This window comes from Amblyomma maculatum, chromosome 3 (genome assembly GCF_055883805.1).
Source record: "Amblyomma maculatum isolate TAMU_Amacu chromosome 3, ASM5588380v1, whole genome shotgun sequence".
Taxonomy (NCBI): Eukaryota; Metazoa; Arthropoda; class Arachnida; order Ixodida; family Ixodidae; genus Amblyomma; species Amblyomma maculatum.
In genome coordinates this window covers 111602296-111616084 of record NC_139346.1, presented here as the reverse complement: position 1 = coordinate 111616084, position 13789 = coordinate 111602296, and the positions used below count along the sequence as shown (strand labels likewise).

Here is a 13789-nt window from a genome sequence, read left to right as displayed (position 1 = left end):
GCATGCGCAGATCAATCTCATGACGACTGATGGCGCCATGTTCATATTATTTGCCAGCGGACTTGGCACGCAGGGGAAAATCAGCGCATGCTATGCTGGCAGCACGCGGTAGCGGTAGACGACCGCGATAAGCAGCCGCGGTAAACTATGTGCCTTTAAAGTAAAAGGAAAGTAACGGTAACGCGCTGATCTCGCCAATTTTCATCGAGAAAAATAAATTATTGTTTCCTATATCATCTTGATTTACATGTTTTCCAAGATATTGCACTTTTCGTTCGCTAGGGGATACCACTGATGTAATTCCTTCGCCATCTTCCTTGCGCCGCCATTTACTAAAACCGCACTGATTATCTGGCGTCAGAAAATCAGTAGGACACACACAGACCAAATGTTACTATTTTACAAACACATAAAATCTATTGCGCCAGATAGTATAGTTGGCGTTACATTATATATTAATCTGGACAAGTCTGCTGGGAGCCCCTATGGTATTTAATTGCAAGTAAATTCTTAAAACATTTGTGCAGATACATTTCAAGTGCATTCATATTAACAATAAAAACCCAATAAGGAGGAGATGCAGGAGCCCATCGATCTGCGCATGAGCATACGATCAATCACATCCAAGAGCAGAGTATGTGCATTTAGGCTCAAATGAAATGATACGTATCTCTAACCAGCATGCAAGATACGTCACTTGAGGGGACGGTAGCTTTTGCGAATTTGCACAATCAAAACGGACGCGGCATATTTCTGCGCTCTAGCGGCACACTGCTTTGGAATGTGAACACCTGTTCCGATGACGCACACTGTGAGTATGTGCGTGTGATCCTGTGCTCGTTTACGGCTAAGCAAATAAAGTGTAAAACTAGTGAACCATTGTATCCCACACAGAAGCGTTATTTTTGATAGCACGAATTTTCCCGGCCGATTCTGTAAACCAAGAGTGATCATCGTTGTAGATCATTTTTTTCCGGTATGCAGAAAAACGCCTTTCCCGATTCATTCATTGTTGCTACACCATATGGAAAACAGCAGCCAGACTTATTGCCATTGTCTGTGAGTATCCAAACAATTCCTTCTACTTCGACGAAGAATCGAAAAAATAAGAAACTCCCGCACAGACACGTATTCTGAGCGCACGTTCAGAAGGCATATGACAACGCGAAGCCACGTGACCCGCATCAACAAGTAGGCGGGCCGGCGGCATGCGGAAAGGTAATACGGTACTCTGAAATTTTCCACTGATTCTATCCCCGTCCCCATCATGCCTTCTGCATTTGGTGGTGGTGGCAGTAGGGAGGTGGGTCACGGCACCAGCGTATACGCTTTCGTTCTGCTTTAAGGTATTACATTGTCATTTCGACGGGTGTAAGACTAACGTCTGATTGTCATCAGTATATCAAATACATTCTATACTCCGCTACTTCCGAGTTTTGTGTAATTAGCTCAGGTTTTTTGCGTGTGTGCAGTAAACCCAGTGAAAGCACACATCGTTTTATATGCAAGCCGCAATCGTTGATTCCGCGTCGTGGTCTCAAAAGTGAGCATTTATAGCTTGTTTTGCGCACAATGTTTTACGCACAACGCAAAAACGCCTTTAACAGCTCGGAGGTTTCGGCTGACGCGCACACTTGCTAATCCAACACCAGTTGTCTGCACTCAATGAGCGGAACTGCCGCACAATATACGTCTGTTCAACCCTTGCAAGTTGAGATCTGAAGCGGTTTCAATGAAGAAAACGGTGCATTTTGACATTTTATTCACATCTCAACACGATACGTATTTCATAGTAATGTAAACACGGAACTGTTTTCTTCTGCGAGCTATAACCACGGGCAATATACATTGTTCACAATCCTAATCGGGTGTCGTCTGCCAGCAACCGCAGCTACTCGCTCGCTTATTTCCTCCGAGACGGGTGATTTTGTGTAGATACTCTCGGAGGCAACGTAACGTTGCTTAGGTTGCGAGCAACTTTTAAAAGATTGCGCTGAATACTATACGCTTAAGGGGAACGACTAGGCAACGGATCGACAGAACTTTTATTGCCGACGCGGCAGGCATCTTATAACGAGCAGATCGATGCTCTAGATTCCTGAGTCCCATGTTGGGTCTCAGGTCGCTGTTTTTCCTCAGCCCTTCAGAATAAACCTGTGTCCTTACGAAGGTGAAATGTGCTGAATAGTTTCTTTATAGCCCCAATGCATTTTCCTTCTCGAATATCCTGGACCTACGCCTGGGCGCGTGGCGCGTGGCACTCTTTGAAGGCATCGCAAGCTCACCGGCCGAGTTCATTTCAGCGTGCGTTTGAATATATTGCAGAATATAGTATAAAAATAAGAAAACAATAATAATAGAAAGTATACAGCTTACATTTGGACTCCTCCACGTGCGCCGTATTACTACGTTTCAGACAGATTTAAAGTTATACTCCGAGTGTGCGTTGAAATTCCTAAAAGCGCCTTGCTTCTCTGGCAGGTGTGTCAACATCGCGTCACGCAGCGCCGACATTCTGTCATTCAACATTCCGTCCTTTGGCGGCAATTCCTACCATGCAATTTTATCAACGCAGCATACATACATGGTGCCAGTAGCTGACCAACGTTAATGTCCTGCGGTAATATGAAAGTACGGACACTCTCCTCCTGTTTGCCGTTTTTGGTTTCGAATATCCTCGCCCACCGGCTGGGCGCGCGGCGCACGGCACTCTTTGAAAGCAATTCCACGCTTGCCGGCCGAGTCTCTTGGCTGGCACAAATGCGCGTTCTTATGTTTGCTCCTTTACAACACTTATACTGAATAAAAACATCAGAAATTATGCGACATGCGACATGCTTGACTGTGTCCATGAGCAACATTAATCCCCGTCTAGTGTGGACAATGACAGTTCCAACTGCAAGTGCTTCCGGCATAAAGAAAACTGCTTGCGGCATACAAATATGATCGTTTTTGAAATATTTATATCGTTTTTCTGAACACAGCAGAGTAGTCATTAGAAAATTACTATTCTTTTGTGCATTGTATTTCAATTTTCTTGAGAATTTGTGAGCGTCAGTAAACGATAGATTTCATCAAGAGCTACGTTTTCGCGCAAGCAGTGCTTAAGAATTTATTCGCAAGTAGAGTTCCAGAAACGTGGTAGTTGCTAGTAACAGTAATTGTAGTCCTAGTCCTAGTAAAACGAATAGAATTTTTTTTCAATCAAGCATCGAGTTCTTTCAGCTCCCCTGTCGGCGACTTTAAGGTTGCGTCGTGTCAAAGGCTAAGATAAGGGCTATGAGGGCTCCGATTTCCAGCCGTCCACGAAAAGTACCTGCCCGCATCACCAAACTTTGTCCATACGAACATTTGCCCCCCTAACCCCTCGCCCCACCCATGAAATCTGACTTCGTTCAAATTTGACGAAATTTGGTGTCAAACCTAATTTGAGTATGGTAAATTTAGCAGTGCCTACCAAGCTTAAGTTAGCTGAATTTGGTTTTTTGGAACTCGAAAATTTTACTTCGTTCCACTTTGACCAAAATTTGTCGAACCTAATTTGATTTGAGTATGGCTAACTCAGTAGAGACTTCAACATTTAGGGAGGCAAGGAGGGGGGGGGGGGGAAGGTGAAGTTTCTAACTTTTATTCGTGGGTAACTAAAACCTCAGTTCGCCCAATTTTGACAAATATTCGTGTCCATTTGTAGCATACTTGCATTCGGAATGCAGCAGTCTGTTGGCCATATTGAAATTAAGTCTAGCAATAAATGGGCCCTGAAGGGACGAAGACAAATATTAGGTATCGAGGCGACCTCATTTTGGGTGTGTTTCATATAAATTTGGAGGTCCCCGCGGAATTGAACATACCCAATTTAGATTGGACACTAGTTGTGTTCCAATTCGTAGAAGTTGAAATTTTTAGGGTATACAGAGAGCTCAACTTTGAAAGTGCACCACCAAAATTTTGAGGCCTCTGAATTGGCCAAGGTCATATTCGCTTCGACGCCAATTTTGGTTATTTTTTGACAAAGTCGAATTTCGAGGGTCCAGAGGCAGAAATATTTAGGAAGCGGACAGACACTTTTGGGGGACAAGTTCTATGTGCGCTTTCCTGAGAGGTGAGCATACAAATGTAATAATTAACTCCTTTGGTGCCAGTTTTATCGTTGATAAGACAAACCGAGACTCAGAAATTAAAGCGGCTATGGTATGGTCATTGCAGGCAGGATCATAACACATTTTACCCGAGAGCGTAATATAAAAACGACAACTTCCGAAACGACACGCAGTGATCAGTGAATTAAATTAAATTGCCAGATTCGAGATCAGCTTGCAAGCATAGTCGCTTAGAATGAATGCGCAGCACCTACGCTTCTTCAGCGCAAAGTGCTTCTGGCCAATATTGTTTATCCACTTTTTACTTGCAATAATGGCCTTCGTTCCGTGACGAATAGCTAAAAATCAGTTTCTGCACGGAAATGCGCTGCACACCGCTATAACACAGAACTAAAAAGCGCCAATAGTGCGAAATGCAAGCGCCTGACGCTAGGAAGCTCAATGCTACAATGGCGGTTGAACCTTAAATGACGAAAAGAAACCACGAGGAAAGCGAAATTTTTGCGCGCTTTTCATGGAAGATGATCCGAGGAAGCAATCACCGTTGTAAAAAGCGTCGATTAGGAGAAGGGGCAGAGGAGTATCTGCGAGGGCGCGGCGTGGCGGAAAATTTCAATGATTTTCGCGTATTTTGAACTATCGAGAAAGTTTTTGCATTATATACTAGAAAACCTGGTTATAGTCTGGTAAGTGCGTTGGCAGAGGGGCGCTAGATCAAAACTTAATAATAAACGTAACGAGAAAATGCCCGTATCCCGCTCTGCGGAGGCACCAGCATAACGATCGAGAAACTGAAAGCATGGAAAAGCATAGTAATCTGGAATAATGTACGCTTAAAAGCAAAGCAGTATGACCCAGTCAGGCTTCCAGGAGAAAGTCACCTCATAATTACTTCGATACAGAAGCCGGGAGCCTCAATGGGATGTTTTATCTTCCTTGTTCCATAATCGCTGTGTTCCTTGCGGATACTAACCCATGAATTTTACACTTTTGTATATACATATGGTCCCTATAATTTAGCTTGAATGGCGACGTGTGGAGCATTGGAGGCAATAAGCTTCTCCTGTGCTTCATGAGACGGTGCTTTATTTGCTATTTTAAGTCAATGTTTGCATAGCGAGGCACATTCACCAGGTCGTCGGTATGTGCCTCTATTCTGGACAATATCATTAAACGTCGCTATCCATTAGGCAAGCTTAACACTACAACAATGTCACAACATAGCCTACAACGATGTCAACCTCTATGCAATATTGACACATCTTTTACTTTAAGTGCAACTTTAATCCGGGTGAGTTACTTACATCTCACGTAGCTATCACTAGCGATTCATGTTCATAATAGCTTTGCAATAACATTCCTCAAGTACAGTGACAAACCGTTATTCCAGTCTGTTTTCCGGAATTGTACCACCTGTGGTTCCTGGTTTCCTGGCTGACGTCGAGGATGGTGACTCCTTTCTTCAAGATCGCCGCGACTATCCTCGAGCCTGTCGTGAGCGAGAGAAAAGCAAAGGAGATGGTACGCTGACCACTGCTACGTTGGTACCGTAATTCCCAAATGCGTTTACACTCGATTTGGCCTGTCGTGCCAGCTTCCATGCTTGAGACAAACGAAAAGAGGGAGCAGCAAACCTTTTATCGAAACTACTACTGTCCATTCCTGCTCTATTGCCTAGGATGGTACTAAGCTGTTCAGTCAGAACCACATCTTTTATCCGGACAAAAGCGGGTATAATATTGCAGTCGGCGAATAAATGTTCGAAGAAAGAAAGGTTTTAGGTTTGTATGCCAACTGCGGCGTTACCTGCATGGTTACATTAACGCTTCACCTTGTTGATCATCAAAAAATATTCCCGATGCTTCCCTTGGGGTCAGCGGTTGTTGGCTGCCGCTTCTGTTGCAGGCACTGGATATTCTGATACTCGACATGTTTTCATCCAGATGTGGCACTTTAACACTAACAGACTTCTATATATGAACTTATAAAGTATATCTATACCTTTGTGATTGGCATCGCCCTACTGTGACGTAAGAACGACGTTAGATTTTCATCTTGTGTGACAATTACGTTTTACAGGAAACATGAAAGTACGAAACTATTTTTGAATTTCTATGACCAATTTGTATTTCTGAAGTGCTGAACATTGCATTAGCTTCATAACCACGGTTTTGGTATTTTTTTAATTTGTTAACAGGAAGGGAAAGGCGCAGTATCTGTCACACTTGCTCTGTGGACACCTTAACCGCGCCGTAAGGGAAAGAGGAAGGTGGGAGTGAAAGTGGACAGGTGGTTTTGGTATTTGTATTTTGGAATGAGGCTGGGGAGGCAGCACAGATAACAGCACGTCAACATACCAGAAAAAAACGGTTTTCTTATTTGTTTTTTTCTTTTTTGGTATGTTGACGTGTTATCTTTGCTGTCTCCAGCCTCATTCCAAAATTTCAAAGCGCTGCTCAAAATTGTAACCTATACTGCTTCTATAAAGAAAATCCCATTTTGTTTAACAAACGGTAAAAATAAGACTGAGATGGTCATAAAGCGGTCGCTTACTCGCCGATGATTACAGCACCTTGATCCCTCGCCTAATTTTTTCTCCACTGCATCCAAGAAAAATGAAAGCACTTTTGATATCAGTTAATAATAACCAAGATCTGAGTCAACAGTGGTAATGCGCTTTCCAGAGGCTCAAAAAAAAAAAAATGACCGGGCTTCCCATTTTTTAATGCTGCTCGTGTAGAAACAAAACAAAGTTGCGACATGTTTAGAGCACCATTACCCTCTCAATTCTGTATATGCGCCAAAGCATTTAGACGGTCATAGAAACCACGCCATCAAAAAGTGGTCTAACTATTCCCCATCGCTGCCACTGGGCATTCTTCTTATTTTTAAGAGAGAAATGCAGCAGTTCGTCTGTTGCATGTCCCGTTATAAAACAAAGAAGCTAGACAATTGTCCGGAATTCTCGCTAGCGACCAATCAATTGATGGCTTCGTAATGGCTGTGTACGCTGCGCTTTTGCTCAATCAATTACTTTTAAATTAAGACTACAATAATAAGGACTAAGATTAATTAGAACAGCAAAGCATCATTAGCCGTCACGTTACTCTTTACATTACTTTAGGAGCTACTATTTATTTTACAGCGACAGAGAGTGGACGTTTTGCAGCTTTTGTTGAACAAGGAGAATACGGGTCTGCTTTCGACGCGTGAAGGACACGGTAAGGAGGCCGTTTGTGCATTTGTTATTACTTTTTGATGGCACTATTGACAAGTACGTGACGAGGCGAGTGATTGCCACGAATTTTGGTAGCCGATTTTCTCAATGCAAATATTGTGACCGTCTAAAGGGTTTAAATCAAATATTGCTCCATCATTACTTTTTCAAAGCCTCCAGGAAAGTTGATGAGCCAAAATCAGCCAGTGTGGCAAACCAGCGATTTGCATTACCTGTCGCAATTTGTTAACGGGAAGCTAAATGACAACATATATAACTTCTTCCTATCACAGCGTTCGATGGGAAGACGATGCTCACGCTAGACATGGATGAGATGATGGCGAATGCTGCCTTCTACCTAATTGCTGGGTAAGCTTATACGCGCGCTTTAGACAAGGCAGCTGACACTGCAGCGACACGTATTGATGTGTATATATTTTCGTCATATTGTATTTTGCGCAAATATTCGCGTGATTCAAATTTATTTTACATATTATCACAACCTAGTAGTAGCCCATACGACAGTGGCGCTGCAAAGCCTTACAGCGGACGAAGTGGCAGCTAAATCCTCGTCACTTAAAGTTTCATCACCTTTCACGAACTTCTAGTCGCACATCAGAACTTCTTCAGAGCTACCTTAAGAAACGCGGCAGCTATTCGCAAAAAAAAATATTTCTAAGAATTATACCTTTCAAGAATCGACATGCAAATTTGCAGTTATAATTTGATTCAAGAAAGTCCTTCCGCAACATTTAATTCGAGCGGCTGTATTTATAATGCCTGAAACCTATGACGAACTTCTAAGAGAATACACAAATCTCCTCACATATGCGGAATAAGGAAGCGTGATGTTTTTCCATTACAATTATCTCCTTCTCTTCGCGCCGCCCATTATCATTTTTATGGCAAGATTGACAACAAAGTTGCACGACGCTCTTAAAAACTTGCCCCATCTACGGAGAAGCCATACTTAGAAGGAAATATACGGCCGCAAGATTGGCTGCCATTTAGTGTCTTCGTTGGAATGCTATCTAGTTGATTGCGTAATTTTGTGACGATAAAGCATTTTACCCTGTATGGAGGCAATTAACACGCTTGCCGATGTACCAATAGATGCCTTGTTGCAAGTCAATAATAAAAAAAAAAACACCACATATAGTCATCCCGCTTCATGTGACCCGCAGTTGATCTTATCGTATGAATTGTGTGTTTCGTACTTTAGCAAATTCTCAGTATTTAGCATCCATCAGAGAAAAAATAACATTCGAGCGGGAATTTATTCTTTACCATCATTAATTTCTATTCAGCACTGAAGCTGGTCCCAACGCTGTGAGTCTGACTCTGTACCTGGTTGCGCAGCGCCCGGAGGTTCAAGACAAGCTACAAGAGGAAATCCGTAGCGTTCTCAAGAAAGACGTGAGCAAGCAAATAACTTTACCTTTCATCCTGGAACAGGTCCCAATCACCGTATCAAATTATACCAGCGCATTACCACTGAAGTAGGCCAGCATCAGTGGCTCAGTGTTTAGTGGGCTCGGCTGCTAAGATAGGGCGCCGGGTTTATACGGCCGAAGTGGCCGCGTATCCGTGGAGGCGAAATAAAAAACCTCCATCTTCTGCCTGATGTTAGTGCAGGTTAAAGAGCCATGGGTGATAGGAATTCATCTCGGGTTGCTAACTGCAGCGTCCCCCAAAATTCCACACACAATCTATTGGGCTGCTAATACAAGCAAGATGAAGATAATTGCCATATTCTTCGCTAATAACACGCTAAAAAAAATCTCACTGCCACTGAAACGCGTTCTCCGGAATGGTTGAGTCGTGTGGAAGAGCATCAAGGCTGAACATTTTAAGCTGCCACCTATACCAAAATGAACCAATGTTCTCCTATCCACGCTGAACCAATGTCTTCTGAAGAAGATGCCTGTAGCATCAGTGTTTTCTCGGTCCGCCGTAGAGAGCACGTCCGCCGGGCGGCGGCGCTATCAGGTGACCCTCTAGCAGACGTCACGACGGTGGCACAGAATATTGTTTTGACTGTTCTTGCAGCAAAAAGTAAGATTTGTGGTACGCTGTTTTTTGTATTGTTTCTCTGGTGTGTTTAGCGTAGCAACTGAACTATTGGCGCGTCCGTGACTGCACTTGCTGGGGAGAGTAGCGACCGAATTAAAGGCGTGACTGTTGTGTTCCGTTTCCGATATCCAATCAGCGAAACAAGAAGCCCGGGGCCTTTCATTTCATGAAGTTCCTGCCGACCTAAATGCCCGAGAAAATCTCTCAAGAACCTCCTAATAAGAAACTGGCAGCCAAACACTGCGTCAAGCTATTCTGTGGTTTGCATAATACACTTCTATCGAAGCGATTTTCGAGATGGTAGGATTTGAAAAGGATCTCGTGCTATTTTTACTCAGTGCCTGTCATACCTGTAGGCACCGTTCAACCTTGGCCATCGGGCACGAGCGAGATGCCCTGTACCTCTATGGGGGTGGCTTCAGTCAAGTGCATAAGAGAGCTGACCCAGTAAACCCTGTTTCCTTCCATCAAATCACCTCTGTCTTACTCTCGTGTGGCACCAAGACAGACAAAATTAAGATCACGAGCCAGCGGTTTTCTTGACCACAAATTTGGCAAGGTGGGGATTTCTCGCTTCTAATTTATGAACATGAAATAAAGCTGAAGCGCAAACTTCGCCGACGCGTACAAAGTACAAAACAAATGAGAGAGGGGGGGGGGGGGGAGAGCTGCAACGTACGCAGTGAGAAATTGTGACCCACTCCGTGCACAAATATGTCAAGAACACTTTCACAAGTCGCTCGCCCTGTTTCTCACTTATCAACGCTCGTGCTTGCTTGCAAGCTTCTTTGTTAAGCGGAGAAACTCGATCAGTGCCTCCTGACGTATTACTTGTAGCGTCGCTGCATTAGTATACATCTCACAGGTACCCCGTGAGCTGTGTTTACCGCGAAAATAGGGAAGAGTGGGCGTATGACTATATTTGATATGTGCAGAGTTTCTATTTAAAAGGAGGTAAGTTCAGAAGCTAGTCAGAAAAATGAGACGAAACGTACTCCGTAGGCTTCTCTCCGAGATGTGCTCTTTACCAATATAAACACCTCGCACAATGTTCCGCCGCAAGGCTGAACTATACGGGCACTAGCATTGCAGACTTCGAAGGACATAATATACGCCCTGAGGGCCGACCGTGCGCCCTCTCAATGTAATCCACATACCTGCCGCAACGTCCCCAGCTTCCATCAATTTCGTGCCATGCACCCCAATTCTTTTCCATGGACCTCCTAGCTGAACTTCAGAGGCCGGGTAATCCCGAACTTCCTTCAATAATTTTGCCCATCTCAAGGATTATCTCCTCTTTTTAAGCGCTTGTCCATAGTAGCTGTTTTATATAATTTGCAAAATTACAACGCATCCACCACCATGCATGGTAGATAGATATTTTGAGGCATTTCTAGCCATTTAAAGCCCTTCCTGGAATATAGGACGTCTGTGACGTGTGCAATTTGTAAACCGCCAAACCGATTCTGTTCAGGCCGCAGCCGAACGATACCAACGGTATGGTCAAACCAGCCACACACCGGGCACAACACGCTTCTATATTTTGAAACCGAAACTGATGGCCACTTACTTAGATGAAACAGATGGTCACGGCCATTAATGAGCCCATTGAAATTGAAGGGACGCTTCAGACACGTTCTTCAGGAAGCATCGGTTGGGCCAGCCATATGTTTCACCCTTCGCCCAACCTGTAGCCAACGTACTCAGCAAAGAACATCTATAATTTTTATGCTCACTAGGTGCGCATGTCAAATATTTTCGAGCTAACTGTTCCGCACGTTTATATTGAAAAAAAAAATGAAGTTAAGACTCCCCACTGGGCTCTCAGAGAGCTGGAAACTAACTGAACCTGTAATTTAAGCTTTACAGGGGTTAAACGAAGAAATTAATTAAAAATTTTGCATTGGCTCTGAAAGGAAATCTGTCCATGTCATCACCTCGTGCACCACATTTTCAGCAAACTCAAAAACCTCGTGGTATTTGTATAAAGAGAGGCCGTTGCTTGAACAGGCAGCATGTAAACTGCCGAGCGCAACTATGTTGATTTGGCGAAACGGGATCCGTAGCACGTGTACAGGATGCAATGATCACCCTCGTCTGACAGGTGTTTTTTACATCGCTGACCATCGTGGAATGCACTCAATTAACATCGCACTATTGTCGCAAGCTAAGAGCATTAATATCTTCGTGTAATGCGACACAGATTGTCGTTGTAACGTAGGTGTCCGCGGGCTGGCCAGTCCCCATACACCCTCAAGGTTTCTTCTTGTAGTAGGTCAGCGTTTTCTGATCTATTGTCGTGGTCTGCGGATTAGGTTCACGTTCAACTCTTGGAGGCGTGCGTTCTACTGCAAAGGACGCCCCGAGAGACTATATAACCTTACAGTTTTGTGGCTCCGGTGTTTCTGGTAATTGTTATTATAGTGAGATTTCTTGGTAAATGAGGGGTGTGGACAGAGCCTGTCGACAGAAATGTCTAGAGATTCTTACACTTAAGGAAATCCACCGATAGTCGAACTTCCATCCCTCCGATGGCCATCCAAACGCCCAAACCACTATTCTAAGCCAAGCTCATGAGCTCGACTTCATAATTTCTCTTGTGTATCGCAAGGACGCTGGAGAGCACTAAGGGATACCTCAACAGCTGCAGAAAGAAAAAAGATAAAAATAAACAAATTGCTCAAAAAGCTGATCTAGAGTACCGCTTTTCTCGCGTTTTTCTGACTGTCTTAACAGTAAATCTTTCCACGCGCCATATAATCAATGCTGCCTTGTGTACGACAAGGCCAGCTGTAATACTCTGAGCAGTCCTTTGTGCGCTTAGCCCCGAGTCCATAAATGTTCTAGTAGGCACACCGTAGTCAAACCATAGTAGAAAATTTCGGAATGAAATCAGCCTATGTACTTTAACGGGCATTGACATCGCAAAGAAGGTGGTTGTTTCAGTACTTCACATTTCAAAAATACAAGGTCTCTGACAGTATTAAAATAGATAAATAAGTCACTCAAACGTTATAGAAGCTCACTAGGCAGTGCATGTCATTGCGGCTAAATGTTTTGTTGTTGTTTTTTTTGTCCACTCACAATGCTGTCGTGATGTGGATTTATCCCTTTTGTTTCAGCATGCAGTCGCATAAATTTATCTGTTACCCGAGGGATATCCAGGGGCTCCAGAATTTTCTACCTCCTCAGCTGAGCGCAGATTGTTTGGTCGGTGAATTTTATGTCTTAATGTTACTCAGGCTATGAGAGACGCCGTAGTGGAAGTTTCTGAAATTTCCACCATATCGGTTTATTAATGTGCGCTGATATCGCAAAGCACACGGGCCCGTTACTTTTCGCCTTCATCGAAAAGCGGCTGCTGCGACGGGATTCGATCCCTCATCTTAGTACACAGCAGTAGAAGGCGTTAACCACTGCATCACCACGGTGGGAAGAATTGAGCGGAGAATCCATTGATGAATGTACAGTCTGCGCACGTCCGTCATATGACTAACGGTGCGACCACCAACAGCCACATCGAGGTAGGTTCTTCGTCTCGTCGCATTACATTGTGTGCCTTCCTATGCAGACCTCAGCTGGTGGATGATTTCGCTGGACGGAAGATTTCATTAAGAAATCTGGTAATGTCATCGTCGAAGCTGTCTTTTTTACTGCAGCGTCGGTGTCATCATTTCGGCCTCCTTAATCGGCGTCGGTGAGGGAGGAGGTTTGTTGTTTCACTGTGAAGCAACATTGCCTCCCAAGGTTGCTTTATTCAGTTTCTCCTACAGGCACTAGGGGGCCTTCCTCAAGGCCTCGCAGCGTAGCTTATGCCTGGCGATTTAACGTGGTCACTGAACTTAAATGAGGAGTTGTACAGACGGCTTGACTAGACTATTCTTGGATGCACAGATAGTTATCGATTTCTTCTTGTCCCTAGCGGAGGAATCGTAGGCCGTCGACATTGAACCAGCGCAATGCAGCTGCCCTTGTACGGAGAGGGACGAAGATTGTGTCCGGCTCCACCGCAGTGGAAGCATAGTGGGAGGTTGTCAAAAATTTTCCAGGCGTCGTACTGGCTGAGGATGAGACGTCACGCGTGGGGTGGATGGACGCAGATCGAGATGTGAAATTTAGAAAGAGCTTGTTAGCGTCGAAAAGGACGTAGGGTTTGGTTTTGGACCCCAGGACTGCGGCGATGGCATAAGTCATCGCCTGACTTCAGCTGTAGTAGGCTGTCACGACGATAACGGGTATGCTGTTCTGAGCAGACAACGTCAATTAGACTGCCACGTTGGGCTATTAGGACGACTGTAGATGCCCGCTTGTAGGTGTGCAATCGAGTAACTCGTGGAAAGTACTTGAGGTCATCGGTTATTCTCGAGGATCCGGGAGTCAATGGTCATCTAGATGAGTT

The 13789-nt window shown here is 44.2% G+C and overlaps 1 pseudogene; it reads left to right on the top strand.

Annotated features, from left to right (window-relative positions):
* Positions 1-13789, top strand: part of LOC146195698 (cytochrome P450 3A24-like) — a 79552-nt pseudogene that overhangs the window by 57252 nt on the left and 8511 nt on the right.